The sequence below is a fragment of the Cervus elaphus genome, chromosome 33 (assembly GCF_910594005.1).
Source record: "Cervus elaphus chromosome 33, mCerEla1.1, whole genome shotgun sequence".
Taxonomy (NCBI): domain Eukaryota; kingdom Metazoa; phylum Chordata; class Mammalia; order Artiodactyla; family Cervidae; genus Cervus; species Cervus elaphus.
In genome coordinates, this window is record NC_057847.1 from 41,101,515 (window position 1) to 41,118,871 (window position 17,357).

Here is a 17,357-nt window from a genome sequence, read left to right on the forward strand (position 1 = left end):
AAATATGTCTTCTATTTCCCTTATTTTGATGGAGAATTATCTGCATCTCAAGACTTCTAGGTTGCCTTCATTGCAGGATTTTTTGAATGTATTAAATGAATCAATACAGTCATGATTCAAAATGACTCCTGCATTAAGCAGCTTTGTGTGTAAATGTAAAGTGATACCAGGCAGTCAGTGCTAATAACCAGCAAGCTTATTCCCCGGTTCTTCCTTCTCTTTTCCTTAACATTCAACTTTGGCTATTGGCTCTTTTCTTTTACATTCTTTGTGTTTATTAAGTTTATTTAAATTATATAGTAATTTAGGTATGTATTCTTTTCTTCCCACTATGTGGTGTAAAAAGGTTGAGGTTGAAAAAAATGGGGCTGATGGGGAGAACCGTTAAGAAGGTAGCATTGTCATGGTGAGAAGAACTCATCTTTTTCCCACTCTGGCCCCCAGCACCTTGACTGAAGACACCTGGGAGGAGACCAGTGAGTGAGAGCCTGGTGGTGTTGTCACTCAGTCATGTCCGACTCTTTGCGACCCCATGGACTGCAGCACACCAGGCTTCCCCGTCCTTCACTAACTCCCAGAGCTTGCTCAAACTCATGTCCATTGAGTTGGTGATGCCATCCAACCATCTCATCATCTGTCGCCCCCTTTTCCTCCTGCCCTCAATCTTTCACGGTATCGGGGTCTTTTCCAATGAGTCAACTCTTTGCATCAGGTGGCCAGAGTATTGGAGCTTCAGTCCTTCCTGTGAATATTCAGAGTTGATTTCCTTTAGGATTAACTGGTTTGATCTTGCAATCCAAGTGAGAGCCTCACCTAGGGAATTGTGTGGAGGCCTGGCTTCACGTACCACCTTGGGAATAATTTTCTCCGAAAGAAAACTAACATTATTCTTATAAGATGAATCATTTCCCTTCTTACATTCTATTGACATTTTAATTTCCAGTAATATTACAGTGTTAGCATATTTGAGTGTTATTCTCAAGCTATTGATACTTTTCTGTATATGTGTGATTTAGAAAAAGATTATGGTCTAAACTTTTCTGTATATGGTGATTTAGAAAAAGATTATGGAGTAGGGAATACTTCTTTGTTTTCATATGTAAGTCAGTAGGAAACTGGTTTCGTGTATAAGTTTAGTTTACAAATTGTCTTTTTGCATTAAAAAAACACTTTAGTTCTCTCTTAGTCTCTTTAACTTAGGTTCTGGGGGAGTTTTATTGCTTTGACTGAAAAGTCATGACAACACAAAACATGTATTCTGGTAAGCCTACCTCCTTTTTTCTATTAGCATAGTTATTTCTCAATTTTTACTGTTCATATTTCCCTTAGAGAGTTCCTATTCTGCTTTGAATTCATTATTAGGGTTCACCCATTCATCTATCAACATTTATTAAGGACCCCTTATTTATAAGACTATCCCTGATGTTTCAGAAATGAAAAAATGCTACTTATCTTCAAGGAATTCACAGACTCACTAGGCAGTGAAATTAAAAGAAAAATTGAAGTGTGCTTTTTAGGTGCTGTGATAATTAAGTTTGGGAACAACAGATGAGAGTGCATATATCTTAGACAGGGTGTGGGTATGGGGGCTTCAGGGAAGACTTTCCTTCAGGAAGTGATACTTGAGCTGATCCTGAAGCATAGGAATTGACAGATGGGGGGAAAAAAAAAACCTTTCAGGTAGACAAGTGCAAAGGCAGAAGGCACCACGAGCAGGATACCCTCAGGGAGCTGTAAGGTCCTATCTCAGTACCTGTGGGGCGATGACTGGAAGAGGCTGGAGAGGTCTTGGGCCAGGAATCTGCAGATGCTCAGGGGAGCCATGTTGGCGCTGTTGGTGAGTACATAGAGGAGATCCTGGTGAAGAGCTAGAGTGCTGCTTTTGGGAGATCATCAGGGCTGGGGCAAAGGCAGCAGTGGGGTTTGTAAGCAGAACTCCTCAGTTTGGTCATCAGTGTTCATTGGTGGTTCCATTGCATGAGACAGAACATAAAGATGAGCAGGTTTGGTGTGGTGGGTGAGATGGACACGCTGACTTTAGTTTTGTTAATCCAGATTCCTTGACCAGGAAACTGGATGCATTCTCATGCTCCTTGAGGGACTGGTCTTGATAGACCCTCCCGCGCCACTGTTTTTCTACTCCCTTTTGTGAGTTTTCTTACTCAATTATCCTTCAGTTGGGAAACAAATTATTGGTGAAAGTGAAAGCACAAGTTGTTTAGTTGTGTCCAACTCTTTGCAACCCTATGGGCTATACAGTCCATGGAATTCTCCAGGCCAGAATACAGGAGTGGGTAGCCTTTCCCTTCTCCAGAGGATCTTCTCAATCTAGGGATCAAACCCAGGTCTCCCTCCTTGCAGGCAGATTCTTTACCGGCTGAGCCACCAGGGAAGCCCAAGAATATTGGAGTGGGTAGCCTATCCCTTCTCCAGCGGATCTGCCCCACCCAGGGATTGAACCAGGATCTCCTGTGTTGCAGGCGGATTCTTTACCAACTGATCTATCAGGGAAACCCCAAATGAAATTAAAAGCAAACCTCTGTGAGCTTACAACTAAATTGATAAATTAAATGAAAATTGTTATTATTTTTTAATGAGTGGATTGGTTTGGCATTTCAGTGCAGGAGTAGATTAGAAAACCGACTTTAATTAAAAAGGTAGTCTTTTCTGTTAATTCTTGAGGAATCCTGTTACTGATTGTAAAAGAAATACCTAAACAGAGAATCTTTGAGGTGGGAGGGAACTTTGCAACTTACACCACCAATCTCAACTTCTGGATAGGAAAAATGGATGCCAGAGAGCACAGGTGACTTCCCAGTGGCATGCAGCTTTGGTCCAGGGGTGCGCCTAGCTCATTCATGCAGTGTTTCCTCTCATTTGCCCCTTGACCCCCTGCAATAATCCTATTGAGATGATAGAGCAGGGCTTGAAGAAGTCTAATGTTCAAGGCTGCTCGGTCAGTGGTAGACCCCCAAGTCCACTGGATTCTTGATTTTAAACTTATTTCAAATTAATCTCATTGTTCATCAGTCAACAAGTATTTGTTGACTATCTGGTATGGAAGGGATGCTATGGTACCCGGTTATTATAAAGCTGAACAATAAATAAACTATTTTTCTCTTCAAGAAGCTTGCCTGTTAGTTATTCAGATAACTTATAACAGGTCTGGCAACTACTTCTTATAAAATGCATAGCTTATCAGACATAATTATGGACATGTAGTACACATACAGAGCACCCAACAACAAGAAAACACAGCCATACAAAATCTTGTTCACTTTTAATTTTTTTAAACTTTACTTGGGCTTTTTGTGGTCTGTTACCTTGTTTAGTCTGCACAGGGGCAAGCAGTTTCCCGCCTAGCCTTGGAAATGCCTATGTGCCTATAGGCAAATAAAAATTAAACCAAACAATTAGGAAAAGAATGTTGATTACCTTTACTCAGTTTATCCTTGTTGAACTTTAATTAGGGAGAATGATCTGGTGGAAATTTTGTTTAGGTTGGCAACATAAATAGTTACAAGAGGGCATTGGAAGAATAGTTTTTATTTTTATTTAGAAAACTTTTATTTTTATTTATTTGGCTGTGCCGGGTCTTAGTGTGGTGCATGGGATCTTCAGCCTTCCTTGGCAGCATACAGGATCCTTAGTTGCTGCCCGCGAGCTCTTCATTCTGTCTTGTGGGATCTAGTTCCCTGATCAGGGATCAAACCTGGCCCCTCATCATAGGGAACATAGTCTTAGCTACTGGTCCACCAGGAAAGTCCTGGAAGAATGATTTTTAAAAGCATTAGTTCTCTGTTCATTTATTTTTGTCCTACTGTTTTATAATAGCCCCCATCAGTGTTTCTGGAAATTTCTGTCAATACAGTTCTGAAGAACTTAACCATGGAGTAATTGTCTTGTGAATAAATGTACTGGGAAAACTTACTGCCATTCTAAAATGAAGACTACTTTTATGAAATAGTAATTTTTCTAGAATTCTTTATGTGTTTCTTGTGTTAACCTGTTCCCGCCAGATGAGAGTTTGGTACATTTTGTGCTGCTTTGAATTTAAGTGTGGCTTCCTTGGTGGCTTGGACGGTAAAGAATCTGCCTGCAATGTCGGAGACCTGGGTTCAATCCCTGGGTTGGGAAGATCCCCTGGAGAAGGGCATCGCCGCCCACTCCAGTATTCTTCCCTGGAGAATCCCCATGGACAGAGGAGCCTGGCAGGTCTCAAAGAGTCGGACACGACTGAGCGGCTAAGCACAGCACAGAAACTTAGCATTTAGTGATTGAGACGTTTTCTTTATCAAGTTAATGAGTTTGAAATTGTTAATACTTCTTGTTTCTCTGTAGTTTTAAGTTTTGTTCATTCCACAGATATTTATATAAGGCTAGAGGGATGCTGATCCAGGCATTGGAGATACAGCAGGACATTGGATATACAGAGTGCCTACTTTCAAGAAGCTCACTGTTGAAGCTTTGCTAATGCCTGTCTAGTAACATGTATATAGACCCAGGAATCCCAGAGTGAGGCTTTGGAGAAACAGACATCCCATTAGAAAACTAGAAAATCTGGTTCCGGCCCACGTGGGTGGTAATCCTGCAAACTCTTGTAAAAAGTGCTTTGAGATCATCCACTGATGAAAGCCTACATGGTGTTACATGTGAGGGTAGTCATCAAGGATTACCACATCCCTGCCAGACAGCAGATAAAACATGCATGCCTCCTGGAAATGGGGAGCACGGAAGTTCTGCAAGGATGGGATTTATGTACGTGAAAGTGGGACCCAACAGAGAGAGAGAGAGGTGATCTGACTACTGGTGAAATTGATTCTGTTTAGAGAGTAGTACATTGAGGCAATGGAAGAAATGACAAGTTCCTTCTTTCTTACCTTTGCCTGTTGTTAATCCCTCTCTACCCAAGAGGCTCTGATTCTTTCCTCAGAACCTCTGAGAGACTTAAATATAGCTGGGATAGAGCTACCTTGGACTGGGCTCATTGGATATCTCAAAACTCAGATCTCATCCAGGAATTGACATGACCATGAAATAACTGCAGACCTATTAATTGGGTGAAGACTGAATAAGATTTGAAGAAACTAATACCTATGGTATGAAAAGGAGATAGAAAAATAAGGGGGTAAATGTGATGGATCCATTGAATTTCTTTATGTAGCTGCTAGCTGCTCTACAAGGCCTGCGGAAAGGCTTATTATGTAGCTGGTAACATCAGCTGACCAGAAATGCCGTGTTTTCTTCCCAAAATGGTTAACAAGTCACCTTTTGGTCTTGCATGGGGAAAGAAAGAAAGAAGAGGAGAGAGCAGGAAGAGAGAGCGAGCTAGTGAGTTACACGGGCTACATGTGAGTGAGGGGGTGTGTGCGTTTCTGTGTCTTTCTTTCTGTCTCTGTCGAATCTTCCTTTCCCTGAAGTCACACCTCCTATCTGCTGAGGAGTTGACGAAGGTGTTTTCTATTTTAGTCTGTAGCCTTCCCATCTGGTGTCTGGATTTCTTTTAGGCTGCCACTGGTGGGGGAATGAGTACGGGGTATTAGTTGTCCATGTTTTCTCCTTTCAGGTTTTTTTTCATAGTATTTATTTTAAAATTACTAGTTTTATGAGTCATAGTGGTCAAATTTTGGCAATTTCACATGATTCAACCTATTAATTCAACCCTTGTGATTCTCAATCTTCCTCAATATTTCCTCTTCTTACACCTGCTCCTTAAATATTAAGTTTTTAATAATAGCTATCATCTGTTACCACCTACTGGATGCCCTGTACTTCACATGTGGCAGCTCTGCAAGGGAGGCCTGATGTTCATTTTGTCCCCCTGCAAGGGAGAGACTGTGGCTCAGACAGTTGGCCCAAGACTTCTGGCGCAGTAATTGGCAGGGTAGGACTCAACCCGGAACTCGTTGGTTCACGTCTGGAAGCCTCTCGTTGCTACTGTATTCCAGCGCGTTTGTTTCCTTGAGTTTTATCATGATCCTTGTGCTTTATCATCATCCTTGTGCTTTATATTTCTGGCACAAATAAATGAGCCTTTGATTGGACAGAAAAATGGACTTTTGATGGGCCATCAAACCACTTTGGATGATGGTATTTGAGGTTATAAGTTACTAGCAGGTTATCTTCAGAAATGTAGTCTGGTACTTAACTGTACTGCCTCCTGTGATGGTTCACAGTAGACTCCTCTCTTCTAAGCCAAATTATAATTAAAATTCTGGAAGAGAAGGTGCTCTGATATTTGGACCTTAAATCCATCCCAGGGAAATCTCACCTTCTTCCGGTCCCCACTTTGGCTGGTCTTCTACCTAGGCTTTGCTGTAGTTCAGTCGCTAAGTCTTGTCTGACTCTGTGAGAGACGGACCTTAATCTTTTTCAATCTTTTCCTTAAAACATCCTGGAGACTTGGTTCATTCTCATGCCTGCCTCCTCCCCCAAGTCTTTTTCCAGTGAGTTGGAGTGCTATTCTGAATCTAAATGTACACCTGAAGAGAATAGTGCTTTCAGGGTAGAATTCCTTCCCAGGATATCTTGAGAAATTTGTATTTTTCCAAATTACCAGAAGAAAAATCAGTTAAAAAAGGTACATGGGAAAAGTGTTGCAATTCTCCTTTGACAATTAAAACAATCAACATAGAGACATTAGTACATCAAAGGAATCCACTGACGTCAAGTTGAAAGCTAACCTGTGGAAGTAAAGGATAAGATTGACATTTTCCAGAGCCAGGTCATGATAGGAGTGCCGAGGAGAGAATTGGTCATGATTGCTTGTAGCTGTTGCTGTTATAAACGTGTGCTTGTGGGCCTGTCTGCTGCTACTGGTGAGTCACACTTACAAATAAAATAAATACAAATTTATATGCATTGTGTGTGGTATACGAATCCTGTGAGTGGTATTCCAAGAAATACGTTTCCAAAGCAAAATAGGCCTTTAAGATGGCAGTTTCAACATGTGATTCCCTGTAGTGCTGTTAACCTTCTTCATAGATCCAAATGCAGGTTATTTCAGGGATCAACAAACCTTTCCTCTCAAGGGCCAGATAGTAAATATTTTAGGCTTTGCAAGCCATATGGACTGTCACAACTATCAACTCTGCTGTTTCATGTGCAAGCAGACGCAGACTATACGTAAAATGAACAAGTGGGGCTGTGTTCCAATAAAACTTTTGTTTACCAAAGCAGACTGTGGGCTGGATTTGGCTTGCTATTGGAATGCTCCCCAATAATGCTCACTGACATTTGCCAGCATTTGAACATTTGTTATAGGCTATATAGTTCTTTGTAAATACTATGAAGTTTGTTTCTTATTTCTTTAATTTTTCTTTTAGGTATCTATAATAATGGGAAAAGGGTGTTTGGAAGTTTTGTTGTTGTTGTTGTTAATAGCTCATAATCTGGGGAACTTTCTGAAAATTCCTTCCCAAATCTTAAAGCTTAATGGCTATAGAGAATTTGGAAGTCCCTGGAGAAGGAGATTTGCTAGACCCTCGGGCTTCCCTGGTGGCTCAGAGGTTAAAGCATCTGCCTGCAGTGTGGGAGACCTGGGTTCGATCCCTGGATTAGGAAGATCCCCTGGAGAAGGAAATGGCAACTCACTCCAGTATTCTTGTCTGGAAAATCCCATGGACAGAGGAGCCTGGTGGGCTATACTCCACAGGATAGCAAAGAGTCAGACACGACTGAGCGGCTTCACTTCACTGTGCTCCTCTCTGCTTCCTGATCCAGTCAGCCTTTATCTTTCCTCAGCTTATGTGATTGTCCTGGTTCCATGGGCTGTGTGGGGTCCCAGGTGCATCAGTCATGTAGGGAATTTGACCTGCTTTTTTGCCCACTGGAGATTGGGAATCTTGGGAACTGGTTGACATCTCTTGTTGCTTTCCTTCAGAATTACTTGTAAATAATGCCTTGCCCACATATTCAAGTATCTGGAGTAGCTTATTCTTCAAGGATCCTTGACATTATATGCTTGGCTATAGCGATGTTATTTTAGAGCCAGAACAAGAGGACTCTTGTAGTATCATGTGGATGATTTGTGTATTGTTTGGGATTGGTATACTTCATGCTTTTCTACCATGCTCCTTTAGAACTTCTGTTATTTTAAGAAGTAGTAAACAGGGAAGGGAACTAAAACTATCTACTATAAGAATTCATTTCAATTCTTAGGAATAGTCAGGATACAGTTTTAACTTACTGGTAATTAACACAGATTTTGGACTCAGTGAAACTTGATTTGTTTTGCTACATATTTCAAAAGTGTGATCTTGGGACAGACTTACTTCACTTTTCTAACATTGTTTTCTTATCTTTCAAATGGAAATATTAATACCTTCCTCTCCATTTTTGTGTTGTTAGGATTAAATCAGATAATGAAAGTGTGTAGTTAGCACAGCTCTAGAACTTAATGATAGCTGGCATTTTTGCTAACTTTTTTAAAGCTTTTTTTGAGGGCTCTGCTTGGTCTTCATTTCAGCATGCAGGCTTTTCTCTAGTTGAGGCATGTGGGGGCTTTTCTGTAGTTGCAGCACTGGGGCATCTCTTATTGCAGATCACGAGCTCTCGAGCATGTGGGCTCAGTAATGAAGATGCGAGGGCTCTCTAGTTGCAGCGTGTGGGCTTATTGCACACCACATACGGGAACTTAGTTCCCTGACCAAAGATTAGCGCCCTGCATTACCACTGCGATCACCAGAGAAGTGCCATCAGTTCTTAAAGATGGGAGATATTAACCTTGTTTCATGGCAAAGGAAACTGCAACAAATAGGGGTTAAGTGATTTATGTAAGATCACATTTAGTAGGTTGGAAAACTGGGTTTGATTCTTTCCTAAGTCTGTGTTCTTGCTGTCATGTGCTGCTTCATTTCAGTTTTAACAGTAATTCTGTAGCAAGATACACCATGGTTTATTTGGGTTGTGAGGCTGGGTGGATAGACAGGGAAAGTATGGAATGATGTCTTTTGTCTTTTTTTTTTTAATTGAAATACAACTGACATATTTGTTTCAGGTGTACATTATAATGATTCAATATTTGTGTATATTGCAAAATGATCACCACAATAACACAATAACACGATAACATCTATCACTACATAGGGGATGATGTCTTGAAAGGGCAAGGATCTGTAGTATTTGAAAGTCACAGCTTCTAGAAGCCAAGAATATAGTTATAATTAAAAAGTTGAGAAAACTTGCCCTGATTTTTTTCTCCTGTTGCTTAGCTGCTGTATTGACTGCCAAGAACATGTCTGATTTTAAGTACCTTTTATGCTTGCTTGTTACTCAGTCCCATCATATTACAACAACTTTTAAGAAACTATGCATGTTCTCGTAAATTGGATTAAAGAAAAATGTACTACTATGTTAAGCCTGCAGTTGGAGTTAGAACGTTTTTTTGGATTTCTCCTTTTCCCCTTCCTCACTCTCACCCTCCATCACTTCACAGGAATGTGCCTCTAACCTTTATGGGTCAGATTTTCACACGGCATGATTAGTTGCCAATAATTAAACGTCCATAGCTAAGCAAGTAAATTGGCCAAGGTTTTGGAAAAAACTCAGTTCAAGTGAAAGTTTTGTGACAGGTTGCAGCACTTTGCTATATGCACATGGTGTCTGACTTAACGATGGTTCGACTTCACGATTTTGCAGTGTTAAGATGGTGCGAAAGTAATACGCATTCAGTGGAAAGTGTACTTTGAATTGTGAATTTTGATCTTTTCCTGGCCTAACAAACGACGTGAGACATGCAGTGCTGTCTCATGAGGCTGGGCAGCGGTAGCTCCCAGTCAGCCACATGATCACCAGGGTAAACAGCCAACACGGGCTTTCTGTTTGTCACTTTCCGTACGGTATTCAATAAAGTCCATGAGATATTCAGCATTTCATTCTAAAATAGCTTTGTGGTAAGTGAATTTGCCTGACTGTAAGCTGATGTAAGTGTTCTGAGCAGGTTTGAGATAGGCTGGGCTCCTCTACGATGTCTGGTGGGTGCATGCATTTTCAGCTTAGGACATTTCAACGATGGGTTTATCAGGATGTAATCAGGTAAATCAAAAGAGATCTGTATAGGTATTTATTTTATAGCACTGATTTTAATTGGTGCACGCCCCTTGTTTGTTTGTTTTTATTTTTTAAAATGTTCTTGGGAAAAAAAAAATGCTCTTGGGGTTTTGAACAAGACCTGTCAAGATCTGTCACGGTTGCTATTGGCATGGAATGTATTGGTGCAGAGATGGGTCCTGAGGAGAACATTTGAAAAGTCAAGTATTTGGAATTTGTTTTCCACCTTTGCTCTCATTTTACTGACTTGTTCTTCTTTATAGTACACCACAGTTTTGACTTCAACCTATGGGTTATTTGAGAGCCTAATAATTTTAAAGCAAATATTAAACTATGCTCAATTTGAAGACTTGATTTTTATCTAGTAACTCTTGAGCACCAACTGTATCCTAGGTACCATGAGGAAAGGAAAGCGCAAATGAATAATATGTCATCCTTGCCTAGTTTTATTTATTTATTTATTTTTTGAGACCAACGTTGTTCAAGACAGAGGATTAAGTGCCAGGTCATATAGAAGTGAGTCTTGTAGAACATATATACAGAGAAATTAGAATGGAAGGAGCTGGAAAATGTGTAAATCATTAGGGAAGGCTGAAGTAAGGCAGGAGAACCTGAATAGGGTCTTGAAAGAATTCCCTTCAGGAAAGGTGATAGGGCTGGGAAGTTGGCAGGGAAATTAGAAGTACATCTGTAATTTTAAAAAAGCACTGTTTTAAAAAGAATCAGAAAAATATGGACCAGTATTTTTTACATTTTCTTGCTTATCTAAAGCTCCTCCCCAAATAGTACCTGTAACTTGAAGACATGGCCGGCCCTAGGAAGGGCAGAGACAAACTGGCCCATTTGAACTGGCCACCTTCTAAAATGCAGTTAATCTTCAGCAGACGTGAATGTAACTTCTTTGGTGTGAAGCTGCCAAATTTCCTTGGCCCAGGATCTTGGAAAATACCAAGGTTTCAACAGTTTGTTCTGAAACTCAAGGTTTGTGGATACTGCTTAACTGGAGTTTGTTTTTAAAGATGTCCACTCTAGAAATGGATTTTTACTCTTTAACTTCACTAAATGATTGCTGAAAATGTCAAGTTTCTGGTTGACCTTTCTACAGGGGGATATTTTTGTGTGTCTTATTTTTAGTATCTTATTTTTTTGTCCGTCTTATTTTTATATTCTCAATTTCTCTTTTCAATTGGATTGTGAATTTAAACTGAATGAGGCAAGTTTTCAAAGTTATTTGTAAAACATTTCTCAATTCCAAGGTTGATGTGATTTTACTTCTGAATAATTATTGGGGAATGCTGTATTTTGGATTTGTTTTCTGCTTAAATTTATTTACCTGAAAGTGTTCTTGGCAAAGTGGTCCTTGAGATTAAAAAAAACAACAACAAAGTGCTGTTTTCTGAAAGGGGTAAGTTTTTCACTGTTTTTTGAATGGGAAACTTTGCTTCTAATAAAAATTTCCTCTTCCTTTGGCAAATGTTGATGTTTTTGAAGTCTTCCTAAAGGAAAAGGGAGCTTGGGTGGCTTTTTGGTTGTTTTTTTTGATAGTTATCTGCAGCCCCTTTCCCTTCCTCTGTGTGCTTCTAACCCCACCTTTGTTTTACGAGTCTTTGAACTAGATCTCTCTACCGCTGAAAATGGAGGTTGAAAATGGACCCAAATCAGGTTATTCTGGGTGGAAGCAGGAGAAGCTGATTACTCTGGTACACGGAGCATCTCTCATAGCAGCCAGGGGTGTGGAGAGAGACTTTCATTCTGTACTTTTAGACAGCTTGAACCTTGTTTTTCCCAAGTACATAAAATAATTAATATATGCAAGACCATTGTTTTTGTTGGTTTGTTTTTGTAATGGCTAGAGTACGTGGTATATGGACTTTAAAGGAGCTTGATTTTGAAGTTTACCAACTCAGATCCTACTGGCTTTTGTGTTATTTAGAAAAATATTTAAGATTCATGTGGACTCATGATCTCAGCCTACCACGGGTCTGTTTTCAGACCCTTTTCCGTCCTTGCTGCAGTGGTGAATCAGCTGTGGCTGGGGGTCCCGTTTGAAAGGCTGGTCAAGTGTGCACTTACTTGAGCCTGCACATTGACAACTGCAGACTTTTCTTCTGAATAGCTTAATTTTTCTTCCCCTCTGCAGCACTGGGCCGCTTGTGAGCATCACACTGCCAGCGCAAGAGCTACTGGAGAGTTCTCTTTATTTCTGGAGACTCCGGGAGTGCCTCTCCCACCGCTGGGAGCGAGTGAACGGAGCCTTGGGGAAGAGCCCACTGCTGGAAGGACCGTGGGAGGAGATGCCTGGGAGCCAGCTCTAAGGTAGCCAAGCTTTTCCAGGAGCTCTCAGCGGCCTCACAGGGCCGGCTGTAGAGATGTTCTAACTCTCCTCTTTTATTACACAGGAAATTCTTAGCCACAGTTATCATTTGTTAGTTTGTACGAACCCAACCTAAGAAAGTTAGGACCAAACCGGTGGCTCTTTATCCTTGCATTTACTTTGAAGGTAGGCTTTTTTTTTTTTTTTTTTTTTTGGTGGGGCTGCTTGGTTATCTTTCAGCTCTGCCAAATTGTTCAGATACTACCATTTCCCTGCATATAAAATGCTTCTGCCATTCTTTTCACCTTACAGGACCACTACTTTTTCTCCCCCCTTCCTTCTAAGTAGACGATGTCTTTGAGCAGTTTTAGATTCATAGGAAAATTGAGTTCTCATAGACATTCCTGTCCCCACACACCCTGACCTCTCCCAGAGTCTCAGTCTCCCCAGGAGAGTGGTCCATTCATTACAATAGGGAATCCTGCGTGGACACATTATAATTACCCAAAACCCATAGTTTCCATTACTATTTGCTCTTGTTGTACATTCTATGGATTTAGACAAATGTGTAATAATATAGATTCCCCTATTATAGACATTTTTCCTTTTAAGTAGAATTTTCCTACAGAAACGTTTTACTGCCCTAAAAATCCTCTGTGCTCTGCCTATTAATCCCTCCACCCACCCACTCCCTGGCCACTACTGACTTTTTAAATTGTCTCCATACTTTTCTTTGTCCCAGAGCTATATTTTCATAATTTGCTTTCTTGGAGTACTTTGAAATCCATGTAAAGAAGTCTCACTCTCAAGATGAGGTGCTGTTAAGGCTGTGTTAAGCTATGGTGGTAACACAAAAAACAACTTACATAGGGTCTGTAAGATGTTCCTGTGAGGAGGGACCTGAAGTGCTCAATGTTGGTGGGTGTGCCTCTGAATTAAAAGTTGTGTTTGCCTGGATATGGTGTGCATCTTGTACACAGAGACAGAAGCGTGAGGTTTCTGCAGCCTCCTTAGGTTCGGAATTTTGGGGCACGATCTCTAGTAGCTGTCAAGTTTTCTTTTTTGAGGAATGTTCTAATTTATTATTTTCAGAAACTTTATTTTTTTATGTAAAAGTGTATTTTTATTTAATTTCAAAGAGTATAAAAAATATAAAGATACAATTTCCTCCCTCCTTTTTTCTTTTACCTATAGCTAATAATCTGGAACACACAATTTTTCACATACAAACTTTTCATAGGCACACAGATTGTGTATATTAGTTAAAAATTGATGGAGGTGGCTACACATTTGGTTTTACAGCTTGATTTTTCCTTCTACTTGATATGCTGTAGACATTTTTCCTTTTAAGCAGGATTTTCCCTTTTAAGAAGAATCTCAATATAAGTGATGACTTCTTAGTGTTCTGTGTATGGCTGTAATATGACAACAACCAGTTGTCAAGTGAGGGGTTAGCCTATAAATTTAAAGGGGGATGTGGGTGGTGGTGGGGGTACTTTCACATTAGGGCAAAAACAAAAGCCTTGACTGTTGACATTGGACATTTAGTCATTGAGGATGTGAGTTTTTATCTTCCAAGCAGATGATGCACAGCTTTGGGTTGTTGCCGAGGTGTCAGTTATGTCAAGTTTTCATCTTCTGGATGCCTGGAAGGAACTTTGGCACTAGGCTGTGTTAATATATTAGCATAGTTGTTAGTTCTGGCTACCGTCCTTGGAGCATTTTGAGATGTTTTCATGCCCATTTAAGGTGGCATGTGGTTGAATGGGTTTTAAGAGGAGGTAATGAAGAATAGGGATGGAATTAAGAGACTGATTTTATTTTGCATATATTTATTTGAGGGAGGAGGAGGAGGAGATGATGGTGTTAGTTAATTGCTAGCCCTGTGATTCTTAATTATGAGATAGGGTTAAAATTGTTCAGCTCAGTAGCTTCCTAGTGTAGTTGACAGCGAGAACCACCAGAAAAGTTTTTAGATATCAGGGGCGAGGAATGAATATTTGTATTGTTATTATTTTATAAAATACTTATTTTTAGGAATATAATAATCAATGTTTATAAGATTTAAAAGGTACCAAAGAGTGAAAAATAAGTCTCTCACTTCCCTCTGTCTCTCAATTATTCTTCCTAGAGACAAAGCATTGTTACCAATTTCTTACGTATTCTTTCAGAGGTTTCAAGTATATATATCAACATATAATCTAAAGATTATTGCAGTTTTCTTTCTTTTTTTTTTTTTTAACCCAAGTGGTAACAACATACACCGTTTTGTTCTTTTTTCATTGAAATACTGTTTCTTGGAAGTTCTTAATATTAAAGCTGCATTCTTTCCTCATGGAAGCCTAACATTCCATTTAGAGGTGGGCTGTAATTTACTTAACCAGTACCTTATTGATGACTATATAGATCATTTCCAATTTTATTATCGTAAACAAGGCTGTAGGGAATAATCTTGTACACATACCATGTTAAACATATTTGTGAACGTATCTGTAGGATCCATTTCTAATAGTGGAATTGCTGGGTCGAAGAATTATGCACATTTTAATTTGGGTTGAAATTTATTGCCAAATTGTTCTGTTCATAGAGCTTGCAAAGTTTTAGATTCCACCAGCAATGGATGAGAACCTGCTTCCTCATACCCTTGCCAATCACAGTATAATTGTAAAACTGATAGGTTTTCTTCTTCACCAAATCAATAGGTGAAAAAATGACAGTTTAATGGAGCTTTAATTTGCATTTTTCTTATTTTGATTGACACTGAGCATATTTTCATAAGTTTTAAGACCCTTTGTATTTCCTGTTCTGTTCCCTCTGTGTTAATTCCTTTATCTATTTTCTATTGAGTTATTGATCTTTTTATTATCAATTCACAGGAGCTCCTATTTTATTATCAGTTCACAGGAGCTCCTATACATTAACAAATTAGCACCCCATCCTTGTGATATTTATATTTGGTCACTTGTATAAAATATTTTGCTGGGTTTTTGTTGTTGTTGTTTTATTTGCTGTGTCCGACTCTTTGTGACCCCATGGACTTAGCCTGCCAGGCTCCTCTGTCCATGGGATTTCCCAGACTAGAATATTGGAGTGGGGCTTCCCAGGTGTTGCAGTGGTAAAGAATCCAGCTGCCAATGCAGGAGACACAAGAATACTGGAGTAGGTTGTCATTTCTTTCTCCAGGGGTTCTTTCCGAACCAAGGATTGAACCTGTGTCTCCTGCTTGGCAGGTGGATTCTTTACCACAGAGCCACCAGATTTTGTATACTTAAATTAATCTATTTATTCAGCAGATATTTATTGAATCCCTCTTATGCATTAAGCACTTGTTCCAGGCATTAGGTTATACACTAGCAAAGACATCCCAATTCTTGCTACACGGAGCTTACATTATAGTGGAAGAGATAGTCAATAAAAGATGTTTAAAAAATATTTATAGAGGGAATTCACTAGTGGTCCAGTGGTTAGGACTGGACACTGCCAGGGCTGGCTTTGATCCCTGGTCAGGGAACTAAGACCCCACAAGTCATGTGGCACAGCCCACCCCCCTGCCCCCCCCCCACCCCAATATTTATAGAGATAAATATATAATCAACCTTTTTTTGGCTTCAGGATTTTGTATCACAATCAAAAGACTGTCTCCATTCTTAGAGCTGAAAACTTATTTCATGGTTCCTTGCAGTGTCATGTTGTTCTTTTTTTCTAGACAAATCTTTGATCTACCTGGAATGTTAGGTATGAACCTAACTCAGTTTTTCTCTAGGTGCTCTATTAATTAGGATAAGGCTGAGTTGCTGTAACCAAAGAACTGAACTACGCTGTGGGTCAAAGAACAGAGAAGTTGATTTTGTCCACGCTTAACAGTTCCAGTGTGAGCAGAGCAAGTCTGCAGAACCACCCATATCCACTGGTCCCTGGGAGGCAGCTTCTGTCTGTCTTGTGGCTCCAGTGCTTGTCTCTGTAGTTATCTGTATGGTCATAGCTGGGTCGCTACCATAGCTGGGTTCCTTCCATGTGAAGGACGAAGGAGAAAGTCCAGGGCAAGTGATCACATGGCACTTCTAATTCCACTGGTGAGAACTTAGTCCTGTGATCACATCTAGTTGTGAGGTAGGGTGGGGAATGCAATCTGTGCTGGTCAGCATGTGCCCAAGAAGTGAAGAAGGAATTTTAGTGGAAAATAAGCAGTCTCTGTCATATTGACTGGTCATTGCAATTTTACCAAATCGTCCCAAATTTTCTCTTTTGATTTCTTTTGTATTATAAATTTCCATATACATTGTGGTTTATTTTTGGGATATCTATTTAGTTCATTGATCTCTCTGCCCATGCATGTAGCAGGATCACAATGTTTTTCTTAAACTCTTGGAGCTTAATATGTTTTTTCTCTTTTGTAGGGGCAGTTCCATTTTACTGAATTTTCATATTTATTTTAAATTTCCTTTTATAGAATTTTTATATTTATCTGTGTGTGTATGGTTTTGAAAAAATAAGAACTTTAATCATATCTAGTCACCACTCCCTCCACCCTAAGAAGAAAACCTGTTAACACAATTATTGGGATTGTGCTAAATAAGTTTTGTGAGAGAAGGTCCATAGCTTTATGGTGTTAATTTTTCTTATTTGGTGATTAATGTTGCACAGTGTTTGGGAAACACTGATTTGGATTCTATAATTGTTCTATATCCTTGACCCATGAAATGTATGTAAAATTGAAGTAGGAGAGAGGAAGGACCAACTTATCATAAGATGTTGTTACTTTTATTTTAATACTTGATTTCTAATTATGACTTGGTAAGTGAAGCCTGTTTCTCTATTAGAAATTAATAAACTTGAAACATGAAAAAACAATATTCCCACTGAAGATAGAAAGTAGTTGACATTTCAGAAGATTATTGTATAAACTTGTTTATAGCACAAACCTGGGCAAATTTTTGCATATATATATTTGATACTCGGTGTTGTTACTGCCTCTGAGAGTGGGTGTGTGTTA

The 17,357-nt window shown here is 39.6% G+C and overlaps 1 protein-coding gene across 2 annotated transcripts in view; it reads left to right on the top strand.

Moving 5' to 3' along the window:
* The window catches only part of ACVR1 (activin A receptor type 1), a 127,282-nt gene that overhangs the window by 43,432 nt on the left and 66,493 nt on the right, over nt 1-17,357 (top strand). Inside the window, exon 1 of one of the 2 annotated variants that reach the window (XM_043894906.1) lies at nt 12,191-12,366. The exons of the other annotated variant lie outside the window; for it this stretch is intronic. The gene's annotated coding sequence lies outside the window, so the exon portion shown is untranslated. Of the gene's footprint in view, nt 1-12,190; nt 12,367-17,357 lie in introns of those variants that run through there. 2 annotated transcript variants of the gene reach the window in all.